This window comes from Callithrix jacchus, chromosome 4 (genome assembly GCF_049354715.1).
Source record: "Callithrix jacchus isolate 240 chromosome 4, calJac240_pri, whole genome shotgun sequence".
In the NCBI taxonomy this organism is placed as follows: Eukaryota; Metazoa; Chordata; class Mammalia; order Primates; family Cebidae; genus Callithrix; species Callithrix jacchus.
In genome coordinates this window covers 144717187-144742630 of record NC_133505.1, presented here as the reverse complement: position 1 = coordinate 144742630, position 25444 = coordinate 144717187, and the positions used below count along the sequence as shown (strand labels likewise).

The window sequence follows — 25444 nt, the reverse complement described above, 5'->3', positions numbered from 1 at the left end:
CCAGGATGTGATCCTTGCTCCAAAGGAGCTAACCACTTAGCACAGGGACATGGAAAACATATGCTAATAATGCATTATGAATCAGGAAAGGCAGGAGTAGCCATTGACATTTTTATTCTAGAGCAGAGCCTGCTCCAGAGTTGGGCAAGATTGCAATGAAATATTGTATTCATGAGATAAGCAGTCCATGCTTTGGTCCCTTATCACAGACATAGAAGTGCGTGTGTTACTAAGTGTTTGAGGTGGAGAAAAGCCCAACTACTTCTTGGGTGTGGCTAAGACTATCTTTTTCCGAAGGCAACAGATGCGGCAGGGGCTTTGGAGTCTGACAGATTTGAGTTTGAGATCTACCACTTTACTAACTGTGGCAACTTGAGGTGCTGCATCCTTCTGAGTTTTGGTTTCCTTGTCTATAAATGAGAACAATATTATGTGCCTCAATGTGTTGAGTAAAGACATAATGTGATTATATGTGTAGAGTGCCTGACATCTGGCAGATAGCCAATAAATATTAATTTCTTTCTTTTCCTCCTCTGTGGCTCGTAATACTTTGCACATACTTCAATGCTATTTCTCACTATTCTGATTTGTTGTGAATTTCTTTTTTCTCCCTTGCTAGAGTCCTCAGAGGTCCTGTTTAATTCATCTTTGTATTCCCTGAACATGTCATAGTGCCTTCTCCTTGGACAGTGATCAGGAATATTAAGTTTAATTAAATAGGTTAAGACATCTATTACAGATAGGAAAAAGAACATTTTTTCTAGCCCCACATCTTGATCTTGGCTTTGAAATTCTCTTTATTTAATTTTATTTGGGCAAAACAATAGAAACAGACTCTGGTTCACTGGTTAACTTAAGCTAAAAAGGACTTGTAGGGAGAAGTCTTCAACAGTCTTAAAAAAATTTTATTTTGAGGTAGGGTCGTACTCTGTCACCCAGGCTAGAGTGCAGTGGTGTGATCTCAGCTTACTGCAACCTCTGTCTTCCAGGTTCAAGTGATTCTCCTGCCTGAGCCTCCCGAGTAGCAGGGACTACAGGCACACATCACCATATCCAGCGAATTTTTGTATTTTTAGTAGAGACAAGGTTCCACCATGTTGGCCTGGCTGGTCTTGAACTCCTTTGATTCACCCACCTTGGCCTCCCAAAGTGCTGGGATTACAGGTGTGAGCCACTGCGCCTGTCCTCAGCAGCCTGGGGAGATGGAAGCAGGGAAGCTCCCTCACCATTGGTGTGAGAGCCTTGCTCCAGGCGCCACTATCAGACCTACAGCTCCAAATGTATCCCTTACTGGGATCACCACCAAAAGTTCAAATTCCCAGAAGAAAGCCCAACTTGTATCAGGTGTCCTTATTATAACTAGAGCACCAACATTGCAGAGGGAAGCCATAGTTGCTCCACATCGCGTATCATGGGACCCTTCTCGGCATGCCTCCTTGCCAGCTTCTGGCCATGCATGAGAACTTTAAGCTGCCACCTATTTATACCATCTGTGTCAGATGTCATCTTATACCTAATTCCCTTCCACATCCATGAAATGAAAGTGAGTCAAGGAAAGTCTCAAGTAAAGAAAAACTGGCCAGATGTAATGGCTCATTCCTATAATCCTAGCACTTTGGGAGGCCGAGGCAGGCGGATCTCCTGAGGTCAGACGTTTGAGACCAGCCTTACCAACATAGTGAAATGTGATCTCTATTAAAAATACAAAAATTAACTGAGTATGGGGGTACATGTCTGTAATCCTAGCTACTTGGGAAGCTGAGGCAGGAGAATTGCTTGAACCCGGGAGGCAGAGGTTACAGTGAGCTGAGATTGCACCACTCCAGCCTGGGTAACAGAGCGAGACTCTGTCTCAAAAAAAAAAAAAAAAAGAAAAACTCACTGAGGAGCAAGTCCTAAAGCTGGCAAAAGCCCCTCCCTCCTTCCCTCCCTTCCATTCTTCTTTCCATCGTCCTTTCCATCCTTCCATCCTGCCATGAAGATCTCTTATCAATTATGAGCAGCCCCTATGGAGCACTGGGATACACACAACATGATCTTTGATCTAAAGGAGGTGACTTCCCAACAGAGGTACACAGACAAAGAAAAGTAATTTGTTAAAATGTAATGAAGTGAAAGTAGGGGGATGAGGTGTCCAGTTGAAGAGGACAGTATGATGCTGGGGAAAAAGCACAGATTAGATCATGACAAAGCTAGGATCCAATTCAGGAAGGCTGATGCAAATTCATTACCCTCCACGTGGGGATGGACATTTGTTTCCAGGTGTCCTCCCCCTGCCTTCGCCACAGCAACCGCCCAGGTAGTCCTTTAGCAGTTATCCTAGGCTAGTCTTATTTACAGACAGACGGTCACTGCACATTGGAAGAGTGTCAAATGGCCCCTTGCTCTGGCATATTTTTCTTAACTCACTGCTCTGATACTGGAAATTTCCAGATTGATTAGAATGATTGCCATGGGTAAGGCAATATGTGTCCAGAAGGCCCCATTAGAATGCTAAGAGGTAACATCCACAGTTATGAAATGTTATTAAGGACTAGCTCGTCTATCATATAGGCTGGCTTTCAATTAGCTGAGAGTTGGATCCACTGAGAACTAATCTCGAGGCACGTACAATTTATTTGAAATGAGGAGCAAGAAAACATTGAGGCGAGAACACATTGAGTACTTCATAGGAAAGGCTAGATCACAGAAGGAAAAATGTGACAGGCAAGAGATGGAAGGGAGGAGCAGAGAAAGAAGTAGAGGCAGTGGCCTAGAGGGAGACAGACTCTTCTTGTTTTTGACTTAAGGAAGGGTGGTGTTTTTGAAAGGTTCTAAGGAGTACTGAAAAGGCATTCTCTGGTCACAGGAATTTGGGCAAAGGTGGATTAAACAAAGTTAGATTTCTATTCTAAAAATTCTGATCCTTAATTATGGCAGCATGCCTTAATAAAAACATCCATAATATCGATAATAGTATTGGTAATAACTAATACCTTTAAAGACTTGCTTCTTTTCTAGTTCTTCACAGTTTGTGCTTTATATGTCATTGTCACTGAATTCTCACGACCTCACAAGTAAGTGCTATTGTTACAGATAATGTTCTATAGATTAAGAAAAACAAAGGTTTAGAAGAGGTTAAGAAACTGGGGTAGGGACACAGCCAGCTATGGCACTGGATTCTAGTTGGAATTTTTCCTCTGACTTTACCATTAAAATCCTTAACTACTAGAGTAGGTCATGTCTTTTAGGGAATAAAGTTCTAAAGCAGAGGTTGACAAAGTTTTTTGGGTAAATAGCCAGCTAGAAATAGCTTTGACTTTGTGGGCCATATGGTGTCTGCCCAGCTACGAACTCTATTGCTGTGGTGTGAAAGCAGCCATGCGTGATATGTAAACAAAGTGGGTTGTGGCTATCCCATACCAAAAAAAAATGTCCTAAATACACTAAAAAGACAAAAATAGTAGGTAGTCAAAATGACCCTTCAAGTAACAGTAGTTGCTTACAAGAACTTCCCTTAACAATACAGCTGGGCCTGTCAAAGCACAACAGCACAACAGCAAAACCTAATGTTTTGTGTCTCTCTGCATTTCAGGGTTCTCTCTTTCTTTAGTGGTAGAGAACAAGTTTAGTCTGAAAGGAGAGAAGAGAAATAGAGGACATATTAGTTTGTTCTCACACTGCTATAAAGAAATACCTGAGACTGGGTATTTATAAAGAAAAAAAGTTTAATTGGCTCACAATTCCAAAGGCTCTACAGGAAGCATGGCTGGGAAGGCCTCAGGAAGCTTACAATCCTGGTGGAGGTGAAGGGGAAGCAGGCATGTCTTACATGGCTGGAGCAGGAGGAAGGTGGGTGGAAGTGCCGTACACCTATAAACAATGAGATCTCGTGAGAACTCTATCGTGAGAACAGCACCAAAGGGTGAAATCCACCTCCATGATCCAGTCACCTCACACCAGGCCCCACTTCCAATACTGGGGAATATAATTTGACAGAAGATTTGGGTGGGGATGCAAATCCAGACCATACAAAAGGACATAAAGTATTCCCCCACCACCTGCCCCCTCCCCCCCCCTTTTTTTTTGCAGGGTAAGTATAGTTGAATTCCAGTAAAATTAAAAAAAATGCATGTCTGGTGGCCATTCCACTAAGTATTCTTTCTCAAATGATTTAACCCCCTCCTTCTGTGGGGAGGGAGCAGAACACTTTATGAACTTAAAGAATCATGTCAAATTCTTGACAAAATGTTTGCATGGGATTATTTCAACATCCCCTTCCTGACTGACAAGGAAAACTACCTTCAGAAAGTTAGAGCTGGAAGAAATAGTTCGAGGCTAAAAAAGAGAAATAGCTAGCTCTGGAAGTTTATCGACTGACCGGGTACTGTGGAGAGGTAAGTTGTCTGGATTGTGGATGCGATTTCTTTGGAGACATAAAACATTGAATCTCTTGAGGCCTAAAAGGAAAGAAAGTTTTATTTTGGTTCACTGTAGGAACTTAGGTCTGATTTCAGGGAAACTGAGACTAGCCCGGCAGAAAGTATGCATATTTGAAATACCCAAAGAATCACTAAGAAAACTCCCTTGTGCACCATAATGTCTCCCAGCTGGAGGCTAGAAGGTCACTAACCCGGACTTATTTCTTGTGATTAAAGCTGTGCTTTCTGAGACTGTAATCTTTAGTGGCAAGTGACTTCGGAGGTACTCATGGGGGATGCAGGGTTGTATTGTGGCTGGATACCAGGCTTGTGTGCGTAGCCTGGCTCCATCAAGCATCTACCACCTTCCTAACTTACCTGAGCACATCCAACTCTTTAAGCCTAACTGACCTCTTAAAATGAGGGTAATAATAATGCCTATTTCCTAAAAATGTGGTAAAGGTCAAAATATTGCATACATATGGCCTTTTGCTCAGTGCCTAGTATATGAGTGCTCAGTAAACCTTAGCTATTATGATAGATATTAGTAAGTATTTTTTAGCCACCTTCACCAGGGTGCATTTAGTTAATCAGATTGATTTCCACAGTAATGGTTCCCTAAGAATACTGGAAAGGTAGGAGAGAGAAGTCTTTCTTGATCTGTGAGGGGGAAATGAAGATAGTATAATTGTGGATCAAGGAGGAGAGGAGGGCTTAGTCACGAGGCATACCTGGATTTTCAAACCTTATTTTATTACTTGTGGTACTTGTGATATTAACTTGGGAATCTACATAATTCTCTTGGCCTCAGTTTCTTTTTACATAAAAAAGTGCAAAGCAATACCTGCCTATTTTCTAAAGTGGTATCTGGAATAGGGTAAGGAGAGGGTAAATGAGTACATGATAAGTAACAGCTACCTTAGGTAGGACTCCAATACTTTGGGGCTCTTTTTATTAGTTGCTTATTTTTCCACATTGGCCTAACATCTATGTTTTTATTGGGATCATGCTACATTTAAAAGTTATTGAGGCTTAAAGAGGAAGGAAATCACGACATACGTTACAACACAGATGAGCGTTGAGGTCATTATGCCAAGTGAAATAAGCCATTTGCAAAAGGACAAACACTGTGTAATTCCACTTAGATGAAGTGCCCAGAGTGGTCAGATTCACAGAGACAGAATGTAGAATGGTGGTTGCCAGGAGCTAGGGAGAGGAGAACCCGGTAATTATTGTTCAGTGGGGATGTAGTTTCAGTTTTACAAGATGAAAGAAGTCCGGAGATGGAGAGTGGTAATGGTTCACCACAATGTATTTGACAATGTATTCAATACGGCTGAACTGTACACTTAAAATGGTTAAGATGGTAAATGTTATGTTACATGTATTTTATCACAAGGGAAAGATAATCTAGGGAGAACTGACATCTTCTTATAATTGGGTTTTCCTGTCCTTGATATTCCACAAATACTTCATATTCATTCACCTTTGTAATTGTATTCTTCAGGAGCACTTTAACATTTTCCTGATATACATTTGTACATTTGTTATTAAATTTTTTTATCTAGGTATTTTCTGTGTTTAGAGGCTACTGCAAATATGAGCTTCTATCCCATTTATCTTCAGACTAGCTGTCATTTAAAAATAAAACATCGCGAAAAAAGCCATCACGAAACGAACCATATGTTGTAATACGTAACTTACAAGGTCTTCATTCTGCAGGAAAGGCAGAATGAATTAGTTTCAGAACCATTTCAACAAATAAAATTTGTACAGACATTTGTTCCTATCATTAAGTTACTGTAATACATGCTAGCTACGTAGTTTCTGAAATCTAAACCACAAAAAGGGATGGTTGTTATTGGAAATAATAAGATACCAAAGCACAATTGGAGATACAGTTGTAAAGGATACAGTTTGTTCTCATAACTCCTCCCTGTCTTCCAATGGGTGACCTTAGTCTCTGGAAGGCCCTCTGCTTTGCGGATGGTCTAGCTGTGAGCAGACAAATTCAGAGGATTTTGGTTGAGTGGCAATAAATGGTTTGGGTAAGAAATAGAAGAGAGGCTTAGACTTCTGGGGAAAGATCCTGGAATGTGAAAGCCTGGAATGAGCTGGGCTGGAAATTGGAGGGGAAAGGAGTGAGAAGGAAGCCCTCTAGCTGAATAGAAAGTTTGGGAGTGAAAGGAACATGCTGCACTGCGATATTTTAATTTTGTGTTGAGTGTCAGGCCATGTCAACCTTTTCTCCAGTGAAATGGTTCTTACAGGTTGAGAAATCAATCCTTATGAATATTTGCACCTATGTTTTCCAAAAGCAATCCATAAACATTTTTATTTTTCCAAAATTGGGTTACTTCTCCCATCATGACTCCCATCCTGACTGCCTAGTGTTATAGTCAATTCTTATTTGTGAAATTTTGTGTTTTAGAAACAAAGTTTCTCTTTCATTTCCAGCAATTGACTCTAATAAGTCTGATACTTGTTGCATTTTTGATAAAGCAAAAAGCCTTGCTGAGGTCATTTGTGTTTGCTGTGCTCCACTCTTGCTCTTCCAGATGACCTCCATACTACATTGCTGGCTTCTTGTTGGGTAAGTTCTTGGCTCTCAGGTCACCAGGTCTTAGCTTTTGCTTGGGATATGCCCATGTCTAAAATTCCTTTATTTATTTTTATTTCTTTATTGCAGTTTCTCTTCCTCAAAAGCTTTGGTGGAAAGATGAACGTGGATCTTGTCTACTTTGTTACCTGTTGTATTCTTGGTGGTCAGAATAGTGCACATGGTAAGCCCTCAATAAATATTTGTTGAATGAACAAATGAATAACATATGGTTAAACCTCTGCATTTCTTTTGCTCTCTTAAGTTGCAATTTGTATCTATGGTATTGGCTGAAATGCAGGTTCCATATAAATACAGGTTCCACATTGCAATACTTAAGAAATTATATGACAGTAAGGGATTAAGAAAATGACTTTTGAGTTTCCTCTCTACTCGCAGCTTTTTAATATTAAATGACCTTGGGTTCTCACAAATAACAATAATGATAAAAGACACACAAAAAATAATGTAAAGCTAACAAACTCAAACAATCCCAGATGTTAAATATTTAGCAGCACAAAGAAAGAAAGGAGAAATTAGGGTAGGAAGGAATGAGTAGGTTGGGTTCGTATTTGAGAATATTTTGGTTTTTTGCTTGCTATGAAGGCCCTACTTTTCTTCTTTATATGACACACACTGTGATTTCTGGCAACATATTTATTTTAGCCCACTTATAAAATCTATTTTTAAAAGTAAATAACATCTGCAAAGCAGAAAAACGTTTTGTTAATGGATACAAAAATAGATACAATGAATAGGAATCTAGTATTTGATAACACAAAAGGATGACTCCAGTCAGCAATAATTTGTGAACATTTTAGAATAACTGAAGGAATACAATTGGAATGACCGTAACCCAAAGAAATGATGAATGGCTGAGGGGACACACTCTGTTTACCCGGGGCTGATTATTATACACTGTCTGCCTGTACCAAAATATCTCATGTATCCCATAAATATACATACCAACTGCTAGGCATGCTCTGAATGAAGAGACTACCTAAACAGGCTTTGTGTGAGCAACAAGGATGTTTATTCACGAAGGTGCAAGGAGGGTGAGTCCAAAGAGAGAGTCAGCAGACGGCACTGGGATAGGAGTTGGTTTTATAGGTTTGGGGTAGGCAGTGGAAAGTTACAGAAGCTACAGTTCAGGGCCATTTTTTGCAAGGTGCAGGCGGGGGGTGTTGCATCAGGTGGGAGGTGTCACAAGGTCCAGTGTTGCAAGGTTGGGTTATCAGTTAAGGCAAGAATGGTTGAAGCAGGAACAACGGCAAAATGTTGCGAGGTCAGTTAACTAGGCACTGCAGTAGCTAAGTATTTTTCTTCTTTTCAGGTTTTCTGGTTATTCCAGACTTTCCAGCTCTGGGAGGCCTTCTGGAGGTGTACGTGCAGGTCACAGGGTTCACCATAGCTTAACAGTGGTGTAGCCCATGGTGTAGTCAGTTCAAGGAGCTTGGCACCACTATATACCCATGAAAATTAAAAATAAAAAATTTTAAAAAGAAGGAAAGAAAAATACCTTAGTCAAAGATTTGGAATTAAATATGTTAAATTTTAAAATAAAATTTTATTAGGTTCAAAAATATTTGTCACCAAAGCAATAATATTAATGTAGCCCACATTTACTGAGTAAATTTTAAAAACTAAAAGATGAGCATAAAACAACTAGGCATTTAACTCAAGATTCTAGAGGGGAGAAAAGCAATAAACAATAGGAAGAAGAAATAAATAAAAATAAATGTGAAAATTTATAAATTTAAAAGCAAGTATACAAACTTGGAGGGTGAAAGTAAGTTTTGAATACATGAAAATGAAAGATGTCTGTTAAGTAAAAGATTCTGAAAAAAGCTAAGACATATGCAATATATTAAGAGAAGATATTTGCATCATTTATAACTAACAAGTAATATCTAGAAAATACAAGAAACTTCTTCAAATGAACAACAGTATCAACTATCACTACACCAAGTGAAACACTCTGGAAGAAAACGAGGAGCAGATTCGGAAAAGTAGAAAGCGTCATGAATGGCAAGCAAGCACATCAATAGATGGTCAACTGCGTCATAATTAGAGTGCTTCACAGGAAAGTCTCAGCTCTTAGAGCTGGCCAGCAAGCTTTGATATACAAATACAGGCCATTAGAAACTGGGTCCACCCAAACATGGCGGTTCCTGCCCTCGTCTTCTTGTCCTTGCCCTCACATGCGCCTGGCAACATGGCCGCCCTCACGTATTCCCACATGTGTAGAACATCACGGCTAGGATGGGAGGTCCGGTTTTTTCCAGGTCTACATGAGTTACACGCCTGGTCAAACCAATCTCCTGAGCCTTATGCAAATCAGACACCACCTCCTTCAGCCTCCTCATATAAGCAGCCACTTTTCCGAGGCACACAGGGTTTCTGCTTTTGGCTTTGGAATCCCCCTCCCTCTGTCTCTGTTTGGGGGAGCTTCTTCCTTCTTTCTTGCCTTTTAAACTCTCTGCTCCTTAAACACACATACCTACACACTCTCCGAGTGCTTCAATGAAAACAACGAGAAACCATTTTATCCCCGTCATAGTAAATAATTAGAGAAATCTGATATTACTGTATATTAGCAGGGTTTTGCAGAAAATGACAATCTTCTTGCACTGCAGGTGAAAATGTAAAATGATGCAGCCAATCTGGAGAGCAACCTGGGAATAACAGGAGAAGTGGCATGCGTCTGCACACAACAAGCGTGCAGTAGTTCTTTCCAGTATAACCCATGGCTAGTGAGTAGAATTTTGGTTTTGAAGGGAAAATTGCTATCAAGTCCCCAAACAAGGGTGAAGTTGGCAACAGTCTTTACATGAGATTTGTTTTGTTATGCAATCTAGGTACTTGAAACCCTTCCGGATGGTAGGGCTTGGGAGTTTGTATCAGCTTTCCCCAGTCTCACATAGATGCTCAGGGGACCGTGTTAGAGGATATTTATTGAAGAGATGTACATGGTAGCAGCTGCTTATTTGTAGGGCAGGGATAAGTAAAATATGGGGCAGGTATGCCGCAGAACGCCTCGCAGCTGTTAGAAGAGAGGGACTGGATGAGCATTGTGGAAGGCTGGATGACAGTGCTCCAAAAAGGGCTACATCCACGTGTCCAGAACCTGTGCAATTAAGCTGGTGATCTCGAGCTGGGGATGGTGATCTCGGGTTCCTTGGGTGGACCAGTGTGATAACAAAAGGAGGCAGTAGGATCAACAGTCAGGAGTGGAAGATGCGATGAAGGAAGTAAGAGATGGGAGTGAAACAAGGAAGCAGTCATGAGCCAAGGAATGCACGTGGTCTCAGAACCTCCAGAAAGGACCAGTTCTGCGGACATCTTGACTTTAGCCCAGTGAGACTCATTTTGGCCTTCTGACCTCCAGAACAGTAAAAGAATAGTGTGTGTGTGTGTGTGTGTGTGTGTGTGTGTGTGTAGGCATAACTAAGAATCTTTATTGATGGACATTTACATTGTTTCCAATCTTACTATTTTAAATAGATCACAAAATGTAAATATGTCATTGTGCACGTGTTAGTTTGTCTTTAGGATAAATTTCTAGAAGTGCCTGGTTAAGGCATATATATTCGTACATTTTTGATAGATGGCTTGTAATTCTGTCACATTGCCCTCCAGGGGGTTTGTAACTATTCGCATTCCTGCCTCTTCTCCCACAGTCTTGCCAAGACAGCCACCAAGCTTCTGGATTTTTGTCCATCTAATGAGAGAAAAGTAGTTTTTCAGTGTATTTTTAATTTGCATTCCTCTTGTAAGTCAACATTGATCATCTTTTCACATGTTAAAAATAACTTGCAGTTCTTTTGCTGTGAACAATCTGTTCCTATTCTTTGCTCATTTTTCTACAGGGTTGATGATCTTACTGATTTGTAAGCTCCTTATGTAAGAGATTAACCCTTTGTAATAGGAATTGTGAAATTTAGCAAACTATTTATGGCTTCTAACCCAGGTTATCATTTGTTTCTTTGCTTTGCCTGCAGGCGTGTGTGTATGTGTTTGTGTGTGTGTCTGTTGCCATGCAGGATTTGTATAGTCACTGTAACTATACAAATCATTGTATGTATACATATGTGTGTGTATACATACAATGATTGTACAGTGATGTGTATATAATCATTAGAGTGATTGTATAGTGGTATAGGCTCCATCCCAGCCTCTGGAGCCTCCGATGTATCATATCACTATACGTATATGTATAGATATCACTATGCATGTATAGATATCACTATGCATGAATAGAATATAATATGTACACATATCACTATACAATCATTGCTATGGCTTCTGAATTTTAGGTAATAGACTTTCCCGCTTACGGGTTATAAAAGAATGTGATATGTTTTAGATAATTTTTTTAGAGAACATGTATATACATTACTATACAATCTTGTTATGGCTTCTGAATTTTAGGTAATAGACTTTCCCAGTTACACATTACAAAAAGAATGTGCTGTTTTAGAGAATTTTTTTTGTTGTTATTAGAAGCCATTAACTTTGTAATAAATTATTATAGCAGCAACAGGAAACTAACATAAGCAACAATGTGGATAGATTTTAATATCAAACAGCTGAGTAAAATAAATTTGAAAACATATTCTATTTTTTCTAAGATGCACACAGACCCTAGGACTGTAAGAAGTATATTCAGGAAAAGGGAATGGGAGCGATGATAATGGTAGAGTGAAAAGACAAAATAATTAAAATAATTAAAATAATTACACTGTTTTGTCCAGACTAACTGTGATATGAGTCATGAAGAAGAGAGTATAGTTACACATCTCTGCATCTGAGATCTCCCATAACACTTCTTCTATCATACTGTAAACAAACAAATAAGGAAAACAATGGGATAGAATTGGCATGAAAACACAGAGCTGGTTCTGTGGGAAGACAGGTAAATGCTGGTTTCTGTGACCACAAAGAAAGGGAAGAAAACACATTATCATTTGGTGTAAAAAACTGGTTTTGCCACAGATATAGAAGATACTTAGAAATTAAATACTATTTACAACATTAAACACATAAATGGAATATTTAAATGAAGTAAATCTTTTTTGGGGAGAATTATAAATTACCAAAATTGATCCAAGGAATGGCTTAAAAAGCCTCAATTAGGTGGAAAATCAAAGAGGAATTTAAAACATTCTCCCAAATCTAATCCTCCAGAAGCCAGATCCAGAGATTTCAATAAAACCCAATTTCATCAATATCGTTAATAAATAGGTGAGTCCTTAGTCTGTTCTGGAATATAGAAAATGACAAAAACCTTTTGTCCTACCTGTAATAGTAAGCCTAGCTAAGACTAGCAGTATGATAAAGAGGAATTCCTGTTTAAGAAGCAGGTGACCTGTATCCATAGGCTACATCCACAGGCTCCATAGGCTGGGACAGAGCCTATATCAATTCACAGGCTACACCCATAGGCTCCATCCCAGTCTAGTGTCTGAGCCAATTCTGACTGCATATAGCCCCAGTCTACTCTTCCCCACCTCTACAATCGAAGACAGACTTTCATAGTTACTGGATGGTTCAGTCAGGGCTGACCACTGAACACCAACACTGTTCCCTAGCAATCAAAGCTCCCCACATCACACTGTTCACCTCATCCCCCAAATAGCTTCATTTTCATGTCAAGGATTCTGTCTTTGTTCCTGCCAATCTGTCCATTTCTAGTCCAGGGTTTCCTGACTTGGTGACTACGGACAGCTAGAAGGTTGCAGGCATCAGCAGCAAGGGATTTGAGAATGGTTTCTTATACCAAATGTATCTGTAGATTGAGTATCTTATACACATAAGTGTGGCTGTTTTTCCAAATGAACTTCTATCAGTCTGAGGTCAAGCAAGAGGTGGAAACCACATAGTAATGTAAAGCAAGAGAAGTTTAATGTAAAGAATTATTCGACAGTGATAGAAGAATAACTCTAACAATGTAAAGAGAACTTTCAAGGGTATCTGAGGATTGAGGGAGAGTACCCAAGGAAGGACAACTTGGAAAGAGGGTTTACTTCCTAAGGCTGGGGTTCAGACCTTGTTGGAGAAGGTGTGTTTGCAGTCCACCAGATGTCAGAGAAGCCTGATATTTTCCAGGACCAGAGCTGGTCCATAGATGCTGGGCAAATAGGATGCAATCTCTTGGAGCACAGGCAAACTGAAGCTGTGGCTGAGTGCAGTCAGGCCACTGCAGGCGACGTGAGGCCTGGAGTACACACTGCCAGTATTGCAGGCTGTGAGAAGGTGGCTACAGGCTCAGGATCAGATCAAATAGTCAGCGAGAGACTGTGCCTCTGGACAGGTGGTAGGGGCAGGGCACAGCAGGATGGTCCTATACATAGTACCACTAATGGATTACGCAGCTGGAGCAAGAAGAAGAAAAGTAGCATACCAGAATCAGGAAGAGAAACTCGCTTTCTTCTGCAATACTGCTCCAGTGGCATCTGCTAACAAAGCTTAGTACTGTGCTCACCATAAAGGAGAAATGCTTAAAGGGTCCAGTGCATGTTTGTAGAGCAGCTGTGGAAGAAACCGGGAATGAAGAGGTAATACATTGAAAACTGGTATAGCACTGGTAGAATTAGTGAAATACAAATTTATGTCAAAGCTCTGCTAATTCCTAGTGGATTTTTATAGTTACGTATTTTTGATGAACAGATTTTTATTGTTATATATTTCTCAATTAACAGATATAAAGAAGATGACAATTAGCATGTGGGGAGTCCACACGACATTTTGATATTAAACGTGGGTTCTTCTTCTTGACAAGGGGGGAATATGCTGCTCTAGCAAGATTGCAATGATGAACCCCAGGTAATGCCCACGTGTTGGCCTGACTCTAAAACAGCGTTGTCTGGTCCAGCTGTCAGGTTTCTGTAACTCGTGCTATTAACTCTAGTGTGACTCATTTGCATAAATTATGGTTGCAATTTCTGAGCTCCTGGTGTATCACTTCTTGACCTTCTTAGTCCCAGGATGCAGTCAGCCCTGCAAAACCTGATCTTTTCTCAAACTACCTATTCATTTGTCTCAAAAAGCAGTCTGGCCATTTGTCCTTCTCACGAGCTAGCACAGTTAATTGAATGAACGAGTGAATGAATGAATGCCTGTCCCTGTCCTCCATGGCTTTGAGAATTATTATTAAAAATGTATATAAAGCGTGTGTGGAAGTGTACAAAGTATCGTAATTCATCATAATTGCTATTACTGATAAGACCAGCACTTTTAAATGAGGCTTTCTTTGCATTTCAGTAGATCTCATTTGCAAATGGTGCTTTTTAAAAAGTGGTTTCTACTTTTATAACCAAGCTCAATGGTAACTAAGCAATTCAGAAATTCTGTGGCATCTACATTATTGATAAGACTCTGTCATTAGACTCTGCTTACTTGCAGACTCACGTCTAAACATTCAGCTATAGCAAGATTCTGTCCCAGATGCCAAATCACCTGGTTAGGAAGACAGAAACCATCTCACATTGCATCTAAGAACTCTGACCTGAATGACATTTTCCAGGAAGCAGGTGAAAGTCGGGGAGAGGAAAGAAGAAGGGAGAATTAACAGCAAAAGTTGGTTTCGTTTAAATTGAAACAAGCAGGCCAGCTGACACTGTGCTAAGTGCTCACTTTGCAGGTTAAAGTTTTTCCTTAAACTCATTTTTTTTTCGGTAAAAGAAAAAAGAACAAGACAACTCCGGGATACAAATTGTGAAACTTGTAATGATGATGTGATACCTTAATTTGGTTAAAATGCATGACAGTGTAAGTCAGGACAGCCTTTGGCTGACACAAATGAGGAGTTACGCTCAAGTGCACAAAAGCTTTCCCATGAGCCACTTGTTTTTGGGTTTAATAAGGCTTCATCTCTTTAAGTGGATTACCAGTAAATTCTTCTGCTAGTTAATGCTAGAAAACAAATGGGAAGCTTGAGGTTTTTCCCCACAAGATGGCTATTTCTAATATCAAGATTGTCACAGCTATTTGGGGGATGGGAGTACAAAGGCAGGAGAAAGCATCAAAAAGTGTTTTGGGGTCTGGAAGTAACATGAAGAAACTCGCCTAAAGAATAAATATGTTTCCCATCCAAGTACTTACCAGGCCTGACCCTGCTTAGCTTCCAAGTGTCTTTTTCTTTGAATTTTTGGCTTGCATTTTTATTAAAGTATATAATATATATATTATATATATAAAGTATATTACATATATATAAAGAAATACATATATATATAAAGGAGAATATGTGTTCAGGCTGCTGATGTACACAGCTAAGCAGCCTAAAAAACTGATGTCATAATTCTAGTTGAAAAGGCCTCAGAAGTTCACTAGTCAAGCCCCTTTCTAGTATAAAGGAGGAAACTGAGCCCTGGAGATTAGAGAGGAATTTGTCTAAAATCTCCTACCTGATTGTTGGCAGAGCTATGTCTAGTGAACAAGCTAAGAGATTTTGGCTACTATTCTTTTCACCAAATGTCACTGAACTTTAGAGGGACATGGCATTCTTATTTTTAATGTTTTCTGTTTTGAGGTGATCTAAGAGTTGCAGGGGTTATTTTTTTCTGGGAGGGGGGAATCTTAGTTATAAATGTTCTTTTCTCTAACTGCAACCTCCTTACAGGTTTCCTCTCTCTTTCCTCCAACTCTACTTCAGTATTTTTTTTTTTTTTTTTTTTGAGATAGGGTCTCACTCTGTTGCTCAGGCTGGAGTGCAGTGGTACCATATCGGCTCACTGCAACCTCCATCTCCTGGGTTTAAGCAATTCTCCTGCCTCAGCCTCTGGAGTAGCTGGGATTATAGGTGCGCACCACCATGCCTGGCTAATTTTTTATATTTTTAGTGGAGATGGGGTTTCAGCATGTTGGTTAGGCTGGTCTCAAACTCCTGACCTCAGGTGATCCGCCCACCTCAGTCTCCCAAATTGTCAGGATTATAGACATGAGCTGCCACACCTGGCCCAGTTGTCTTTCTTTTCCTTCCTTTCTTCCTTCCTTCCTTCCTGCCTTCCTGCCTTCCTTCCTGTCTGTCTTTCTTTCTTTTCTTTCTTTCTTTCTTTCTTTCTTTCTTTCTTTCTTTCTTTCTTTCTTTCTTTCTTTCTATTCCTTTCTTTCTTTCTCTTCCTTTCTTTCTTCTTTCTTTCTTCTTTCTTTCTTTCTCTTCCTTTCTTACTTTCTTCTTTCTTTCTTCTTTCTTTCTTTCCCTTCCTTCCTTCCTTCCTTCCTTCCTTCCTTCCTTCCTTCCTTCCTTCCTTCCTTCCTTCCTTCCTTTCTTTCTTTCTTTCTTTCTTTCTTTCTTTCTTTCTTTCTTTCTTTCTTTCTTTTTCTTTCCCTTCCTTCATTCCTCCCCCACCTTTCTTTCTTTCCTTCTTTCCTCCTCACTCTGTTGTCCAGGCTAGAGTGCAGAGATCTCAGCTCACTGCAACCTCTGCCTCCTGGGTTCAAGCAATTCTCATGTCTCAGACTCCCAAATAGCTGGGAATACAGGCACACATCACCATTCCCAGCTAATTTTTGTATTTGTAGTAGAGACAGGGTTTCACCATGCTGGCTAGGCTGGTAAACCTGGCCACTTGAACTCCTGGCCTCAAGTGATCCTCCTGCCTCGGCCTCCCAAAGTGCTAATATTACAGGCATGAGCCACCATAACCAGCCTACCACAGTTGTTTTCTAATCAATCATAGCATAACAGTCTTGTGACATTAGACATATTTCTTAGCTATTCTGTGTCTCAATTTCCACTCTAATATAGAGAAAACAATAGCACCTACCTCATAGGAAAAAATTAGTTAATACATATTTATACAATACTTAGCACCTGGCATATAAATGCTATATACATTTTAGCTATTTTTAGAGACAAAAATATTAGAAGAAAGAGTCCTATTCTGAAAAGTTTATGACACCTCAACCTGATAAAGACTTGCTTTAAGGTCCTGAGGTCAATCCCATTCTTAAGGACTGCACAGTGAGCCTCCAAAACACACATGGAGTATTGCAGGGGAAGGTCTAGGATGGAAAAGAAGGAAGGAAATGCCAGCTGGGGGGTTGGGTGAATAAGAAGGTAAGAGATTATAGAGAGGGAGAGGCCCATGTGAAGAGCAAAGAGCAGCAACTCTTTCGCTCCCAAGGAGTGTGTGTGTGTGTGTGTGTGTGTGTGTGTGTGTGTTCTAGGTATGCTATTATGATCACAACTAAGACATTATATTCATGTGATGCTTAAATCTCCAAGCGCTGACCTCTTATCTGAGTAAAAGTTCTGTATCTCTGATAGTCTGTGACTCCCCAGGCATATCCAACTATTCACTCAGCACAACACGAGTTTATTGTCTTAGACCTACCTCTGTTTGAAAACTCTCTGTCTGCCATCGGTAACACCTTCCCTCCAATCATTTAGGCTTAAGATCTGTAAATTTATTTGCAACTCTTTACTCTTAAAATTTAAGTTGTAATGTATGCTAGGTAAGTGATTATGAATAGGCTATTTATATTTCTGATCTTCGTATACTTATTTGTAAATTGTAGTCAATTTACTACCATATAACAGTGGTTGAAAAGAATACTGCTACTACTAGTATTAGTAATGGGGTAGAATAGTATTAATATTAGTAAGACTACTAAGTCTTAGAAATAAATACTGAGAAATACAATATTAGTATTAGAAATACTAATACTAATTGGTACTTAGAAATACAATACAGTATTAGAAATACAATAGCGTAGTAGTAATAATGGCGAACATTTATTCAGTTCTTTGTATTTTCTCATTTAATCTTCATAATCACTCTATGAGGCAGGTTGTATTTTTATCCTTAGGTCATAGAACAAGAAAATGAGGCTATGGAGGCTCATTCACATGTTTAGTAAATTTTTACTGATTCTCTAGTCTGTGCCGGGAACTTTTATAGAAGCTTGAGATTCGCCAGGACAGAAGACAAGGTCCTCGCTCTTATAAAACATACAACCTAGTGGGGGAAACCAAGTCAACAAATGAAATGATTATAAACTGTGAAGAGTCCTGTGAAGTAAACGAGAGTCTTGTGAGAGGGAGTAATAGGTGGCTTGGCCTATTACATAAGTCATGAAGACATCAGGAGCAAGATGACCTTTAAGCTGAGACATAGGATGAGGAGGATTCAACCCTGAAAAGGACTGAGGGGCGAGTGCCCAGGCCTCTGTGCAGGAAGGAGCTGGCGTACTTGAGAGACTTAAAGACAGGCAGGGCCTGAAGAAAAGTAGGGGCAGGGACGTTGGGGAGGATGAGGATGGGGAGGAGGGGCGTGGCCTAGAACATGGAGGCCCCCATGCATCATGGCTAGCAGTTTGGAGTTTTATTCTCACGCAATGGCAAAGCTGAATACAGTGAAAGCTGAGCAGTGAGTGACTGATCTCAGTTAAAATTAAATATCCCTCTGGCTTTATTGTGGTGAAAGGCTTAGAAGGGTGTATGCGATAAACCTGGGATACGAAATAGGCACCCATTGCAGTAGTTGAAGCAGGAGATGATGGGGCTGGGACCAAAAGAGCAAGTGGAGATGGATACAAGGGGATAGGTGGGGCCTATTTTTGTGCTGAGAGCTGTAGAGGAAAGCGAGGAGAAGGGAGGAGACAGAAAGATGTTTCTAGTTTAAGCAACTGGGTGAATGGCAATGCCAATAACTGAGTTAGGAGGACCAGAGTAGTAGAAACAGGTGTTGAGAAAGAGAAATGGGACAGGCATTTCTCTTTTGGCCATGAAGAAAAGAAGATGATCCAAATGAAAGGTCAATGAGACACCTGAATAATCTGGATGAAGAATCTGGCTGGAGGTAAAAATATGGGTTTATCTACATATACACAGTGTTTATTCTCATGCAGTAGCAAAGCTGAATACAGTGAAAGCTGAGCAGCGAGTGACTGGTCTCAGTTAAAATCTTAAATATCCCTCTGGCTTCATTGTGGTGAACCATTGGCCTGCAGGAGAAAATATCCATAAGAGAAGAGAAGGCACCTCTGGTCTGAGCCCTGTGGAGCCCAGACGTTTCTGGGACAGGCAGAAGAGAAGAATGCAGGGATGTGAGAAGTGAAGCTTGTCCCACAGCACCCAGTGAGTAAGGAACTGAGCTGTGACTGCCGATGCAAGGTTTGTGAGGAGTCCTGCAGAGTGCCCCGCCCCCCGCAGCTTCAATTACTGTAACAGCCTCTTCCACCTCAAGCCCTTCCATCTGACTTTCAAGGCCAGCTTTGACTTCTCCCTCTTTCTCCAACCTACTTCTGACACCACAAATGTTCCTAAACACTCCACAACTTACAAAGCTCTAGATGCCTATAGGATGCAATTTTATGTAACAGCAACAATTGCAATGATAATATTTGTTCATTCAACACATTTTGAGTGTGTGCTGTGGGCCAGGCCCCCTTCAAGCCCCTAAGGAGACTGCAGAGAACAAAGTCTCTGCTCTTGTGGGTTGACATTGGGAAGGGGGCTTCTTTAGTCTGTTTTTTTTTTCATAGATCCTTTATTGGTCATACTCATTTCCACCTCTACAAATGTTTCCTCCATCCTTCTCAGCCTATTTCCTCCCCTCCACTTATCCAAATCCTCAGTTTTCCATGGAAGCCAGACAGGCTGAAAATAGCATGTTACGTTCCCACATGTGGGCACTGATATATCTGAATGTAAACACTGCCTTATCACCTCTATGCCTTCCCATAGGGATACACACCTACCTACTGAGAGACCTCCAAACAGAGACATCAACATAGAAACCTCCGCAGAGATAACCAGATCTCCATATGCAAACTCATGCAAAAAGAAACCTAGAGAGACAGATGCCCAGAAGAGGGGTGTGAGTATAAGCTTTGGTGAGTAAAACCAAAGTGTGAATTTAGGGGGAAATGAGTACTGTAGAGAAAATGAACAGGGCTAGAGGAGATGGAGGAGAGGGTACAGAAATGGTCAACAAAGCAACTTTAGGACACCCAGACAGAACGTTAAGCTTGGATAGCCCCTAAAGGGCTTTTGGTGGTATTCTGAACTCCCATGCCTGGCCCATTACCTACTGCCAAGATGAAAAGGAGAGGGATAGCCATGTTCAGAGCTTTTCTCAGGAGCCCAAGTTCAGAGGAAGGCTCCTGCAAAGGTCAGTTCATCTCCATCCAGCACAGGCTATATTAGGGAAATTTCACTGGGTGTTAACCTATTTAACACTAAAGCCTTCTCAACCATGTAGATTAGTCTAATGCTCTCTGATGGGGTTATCTAGGTAATTCTCTCCTTCGCTTACCTATGGCTAACAAACAACTTCCATTAGCACAAGTGACCTGGTCAGTTAGTGAATTGTGCTTAGTACACGTGAAGGCTCATCTGTATGAAACAGTGGGATACTGATTAGTTTCCCTCTATTCCAGCAGATGGAGCTACCGCCTGGAAGGACCCAATGTGCTTCAGTGCCTGATGCCCACTCCTCAAAAAACAAAACAAAACCCAAAACAAGAAGCGGTGTAGAGAGAAAGGAAAATTACCAAAAGGAAAAATTACTTGGTCTAGAATTATTTAGTGACTGTCCAAGTACCTGCACCAGTGTCTGACCAATAAAGCATATTCAATAGTGAATACATGTGACATAATCTGATGATCAGACGGTAGCTTGAGTTTGGAATAGTAATTCTGTCCTCCTTTTTCTGCTTGTTCTCTCCTCTCCCTTTGATCTTTGTATATTCATGTCCTTTGGACACCCACCTCCATCAAAATGTCATAGAAAACTTCTGTGAAATTTGATTGGAGGTCAAACTGATGTCAAATGGAGGTGTGGGGAAAGGCATGTGATAAAAATAGCCCCACTGAGGTTCCCACTTGTTTCCCATGCCGTAGCAATAGGCCCTAGGCAGTGTTTCTCAAAGTGTTTCCCCAGCCCTCTGCATCAGTATCAGCTGGGTTGTTTGTCAAAAATTCCAATTCCCAGGCCACGCCCCAAAGAATCTGATTCAGCGCTTCTGGACTGGGGCACTCTAAGTAGTTCTGTAAAACACAGCTTGAGAATCTCACTCATAGATTAAGGAGAGCGAGCAATCTTTTTATCCTTAATCCTGAAATCTAAAGAGTACTGAGTACTGAAAACTGAAAACTGCTGGATTTTCATAACGCATTTTGGCGGCAAAATCTGATCCATGAAGTGACATCAAACTATAAATGATCTTTATTTCATATAATGTGGATATTCACACACTTTAATGCAGAAATACTGGTGTGTTTGATTAGAAGTAGCTCTCCCTGACCCTACTGGTGATGTGTGGTATGTACACTGTATTGACCTGTCTTTCGAAAATCCAAGAATTCTTGAATTCAGAAACACACTTGGTTTTAGTGTGTTTCTGAACCCACACTTGGGTTCAAGTAAAGGGCACCTGCACTAAATCCTCATGTCCAGTCTATAGGTGGTGTTTGAAGCAGTTCTATTTGGCTCTGATTTTTTTTTTTTTTTAAACTAGTGAAAGGAATGTTGGTTTGGGAGCCAGAAGACATCATCTTTCTGGGCTTTGAGTCTCTGCCCTGAGAAGGAGATGACATTTAAAGTCTTCTGTCTCTAAAATTTTGATTTCCACACCTTCTTGCTTTCTTAAGAAATGTTCAGATATTACTGCCATAAAGATTATATTGTTGTGTATTTTTATTCGTATTAAAAGTTTAGAAAGGTGAAACTCTTTTTCTTTCTCATAGAGTTTCAGACAGATGCTTGGCTGACATTTCTCTCAGTGGTGTGAAAGGACATTTACCCAGATTCTACAGATATTTTGATAGATTACTGCTCTCAACAAAACTGCAATGAAACTACTAAAATACAAAAGCAATTGCGAACTCCAGAGAGTGCTATAAAACATTGCAGAAGAGAGTATGGTTTATGTTAATTACAGAGGACTAACAAGATGTAGAATGAGAGAGCTGAAAAAGCCTCCACTACCAGTGGCTCTTAGAGGGTAATCAGTCCAAGGGCAGCGCGCTGCCTGCTAGCAGAATCCTTGTGATCCCAAAACCCACATGGCTGGGGTCTCTCTCTAGTCCTTTATACAGTAATCAATATTTAAATGATCACCCTAAAGCCCTGTCAAGTCCTGAAGCAAGATTTTGAAAAATAAAAAAACTCATAAAACACAAAATAGAGCAAAACAATGAGCTCTGAGTTTGCTCTGTTGAAAGCAATGGGTTGAACCCTGTCTCCCCATAACGAATGTTGAATTCCTAACCTCCAGTACCACAGGGTGTGACCTTATTTGGAGATGCAGACATCACAGAGGTAATGAAATTAAAGTGAAGTCATTGGGATGGGCCCGAATCTGTTACAACTGGCAATTTGGACACAGACACATTCAGATGGAACACCATGTGAACATAAAGGTGATCATCTACAAGTCAAGGGGAGAGGCTGGAACAGATCCTTCTCTCCCAGGCCTCGGAAGGAACCAACCTGGTCAACACTTTGATCTTGGACTTCTGGCCTCCAGAACTGTGAGACAACAAATTTGTGATCTTCTGTTACAACCCTAGCAAAATGCACTGTAACACCCGATTTCTAATCTGATAGCAAAGGGAGGCATCTACAATCTACATCTTGTACGTTTGGGCAGTCATTTCACCACTGGCTTCATTTATGTCCTATTCTTTCTTTTCCATTTGTTTCATTTTTCTAATTTTATCTTCTATTTTTAAAAAAGTTTACCATACTAGATGTAACTGTATAAGGTGCCTGAAATTCTTCTTAGGTTTGGAGATGATATAAATTGGTAAATAAAGATTATCTGACCTTAAGCACATGTAGCTCATACATGATTGAGATGAAACAACTAAATAGCAAAATATTAATTTATAAAACAAATTAAACAGCAAATAAATTAAATTATAAAATCTGACTCTCCTGGACCATTGGATGAGGAACTCTAAGGGTTGACAAAGATTTCATAGAGCAAATGATTTCCGCACTCTGGGAAAGAATTCTTCAGGCAGTATATACCACTTTAAAATGGTGCTTACATCACCAAAACATCAGGGCTGTCTTCAACTTTTCACAACACTGAGCAAAGAGAGAGGAAGATCACTTCTAAATGGAGTGTAGCAGCGATTTTATGAAGTGTGTAAGGAACATGACCATTTACTGAGCATCTGCTATATAGCAGGCACTCTGCTAGACATTTGTTATGGAATGAATACTTTAATCTGTATAATAAACTTGCTAGGATATATTTTATACCAGTCCTACTTAAAACCAATAAATATGAGGCTCAGAAAAGTAAATTAACTCGTCTAAGAGCAAGTAATTAGTAAAAAGTTGAGTTCGGATTTGGTATGAAGAAAAATCTGACCTAAACTTGACAATATTTCTGCTTCTCCAAATTGCTTCCTTAAAGTGTTTGGTTCTCTTCAATACACTTGAAAATTATCAATACCTATAGAAATGTCTGATATAAAGTCTTAGTTTAAACTAGAACATTTAGAAATTTTAGGCCCAGAGACTAAAAAATATGTGAAATTAGTATAAAAGTATGGTCCAGGTGTGGTGGCTCATGCCTGTAATCCCAGCACTTTAGAAGGCCAAAGTGGGCGGATCATGAGGCCAGAAGATTGAGACCATCCTGGCAAACATGGTGAAACCCGTTTCTACTAAAAACACAAAAATTAGCTGGGCATAGTGGCGTGTATCTGTAATCCCAGCTACTCAAGAAGCTGAGGCAGGAGAATCACTTGAACCTGCAAGGTGGAGATTGCAGTGAGCTTAAATTGTATCACTGCACTCCAGCCTGGGTGATAGGGTGAGACTCCATCTCAAAACAAAACGAAACAAAAAAAGTATGTAAAAATGTTTGTAAAGAAATGATGATACCTTCATAGACCAATGTGGCATGTAAAACATGTGGGCCACAGAGGAAGATTAAGAAAAAAATACATGCAATCAAATAATAAAAGTGGAGTTACTCCAGGCTATACTTTTTACCAATTTCTTAGTGAGTAGAGATTAGTAGTTAATTATAGAACCACTTTCTATATTAAGTCTAGATATTACATTCTAATCCTTAGAAAGTAGGCTGTGGAAGAATGAATAATTACCCTCCAAGGCCCATTCTCTTCTTCTCATAGGAGAATTTATGGTTGCCCAGCTAAAGCTCTTATTTTTCAGCACTCTTTGCAGATGTGTATGGTTATGGACTCAGTTATGGCCAATGGACTATGAGTAAAGGTCCTGTGTGACACGTTTGCTGTGCTCTTAAAGTGGAGGAGTGTGCCATCTCATCCCCGTGCTCCCTTTGTTGGCTTGGAAGCTGGCAGGGTGGTAGGAGTTAAACCAGCTGTTATGGACTTTCAGATGGAAACCACTGGTTAAGGATGAGGGAGCAAGAAAAAGAAGATCCTCAAGATTGTGTGGCTCATTTACCAGCCTGAGTTCCCAACCTGTGTTTTTGTATTGCAGGAAAATAAAGTGTGTGTGTTTTAAAGCCACAGTTATTTTGAGTTTCATTGTTACTGCAGCCAAACTAATATTCTAACAAATAAACTATAACTAAGAATTAAACAGAGCACTCAGTTCCCCAAATCTCCTGGATATGAGTGTATGCAAAAATTCTCCATGTAGAACTGTATACTTTATTTTGGTATTCATATTATGGTCCATTTTCTGCCAACAACTGTTAGGCCTTGTCATTTCCTTGGTTTCTGAACTCTCTTCAGGGAAAAGTCTGCCAAGGGATTCTGGCTTCTAATGTTGTCTTATGATCCAGAAACCTTGGGTCATTTGTTTTAAACGCAGGATAAGCATAATTGGGAAAGTGAAGACACCATAGGATGATCTGCTACTTATTAGTGATTTTGTTTATTCCCAAACAGTCCAAAAGGGTCTGGAAATTTCTGCCGTAATCTGACTTATATGAGCCCTTTGAAACCTGGGCAGCATGTTGGATCAGGAGTTTCTCAGACTTGTCTGAGGTTTTTAGATATAGTACATGGGCAGCTTCCTGAAGAGGGGTGCAGCGGAAGCATGTGTGTGGAGGAGGTGTTACAACCAGAATTCCCCTGTAGTCCCCATTTCTAAAATAAGGTTTAGAGAAGATGTGGGAGGAGTCCCCCCAAACCACTAAAATGTCTCAGTTGTAAAACTGATGACTCTTTGGTGAGCACACAAAGCCAACAGCTTCAAGTTCTGTAGTCCATTTTGATGAAGAAAGAAAAAGTAAAAGGGCATTTACCCAATTTCTGTGGATGATTGAACAGGCTATTGCACTATGCAAAACTAGCAAGTACTAAGCAAATACTAGAAAACTTATTGCAGAGTTTGAAGCAGAGTTAGTTTCAGGTAGGATCAGGAATTGCACATAGCCTCTTGAATTCCTTGTCTTCACTTTACATATCCCATAGCAGAACACAAGGGGTCAGCCTCATATAATGGATGCTAGAGTCTGGGGGGTAAGGTGGGATGGAGAA

The 25444-nt window shown here is 40.1% G+C and overlaps 1 long non-coding RNA gene across 6 annotated transcripts; it reads left to right on the top strand.

Moving 5' to 3' along the window:
* Positions 1-9118: 9118 nt before the first annotated feature.
* Positions 9119-24494, top strand: LOC103792645 (uncharacterized). Of its 6 annotated transcripts, none has more exons than XR_004742103.3 (6): positions 9119-9268; positions 9636-9752; positions 13701-13824; positions 14404-14531; positions 18958-19842; positions 20389-21688. It is a non-coding gene; the product is annotated as an uncharacterized LOC103792645 (long non-coding RNA). The 6 variants fall into 6 exon arrangements; XR_013534932.1 differs by having other exon boundaries at positions 13701-14531; positions 18958-19120; positions 19694-19842; XR_013534933.1 differs by lacking the exon at positions 20389-21688 and adding an exon at positions 21698-24494 and having other exon boundaries at positions 13701-14531.
* The last annotated feature ends 950 nt before the right edge of the window (positions 24495-25444 follow it).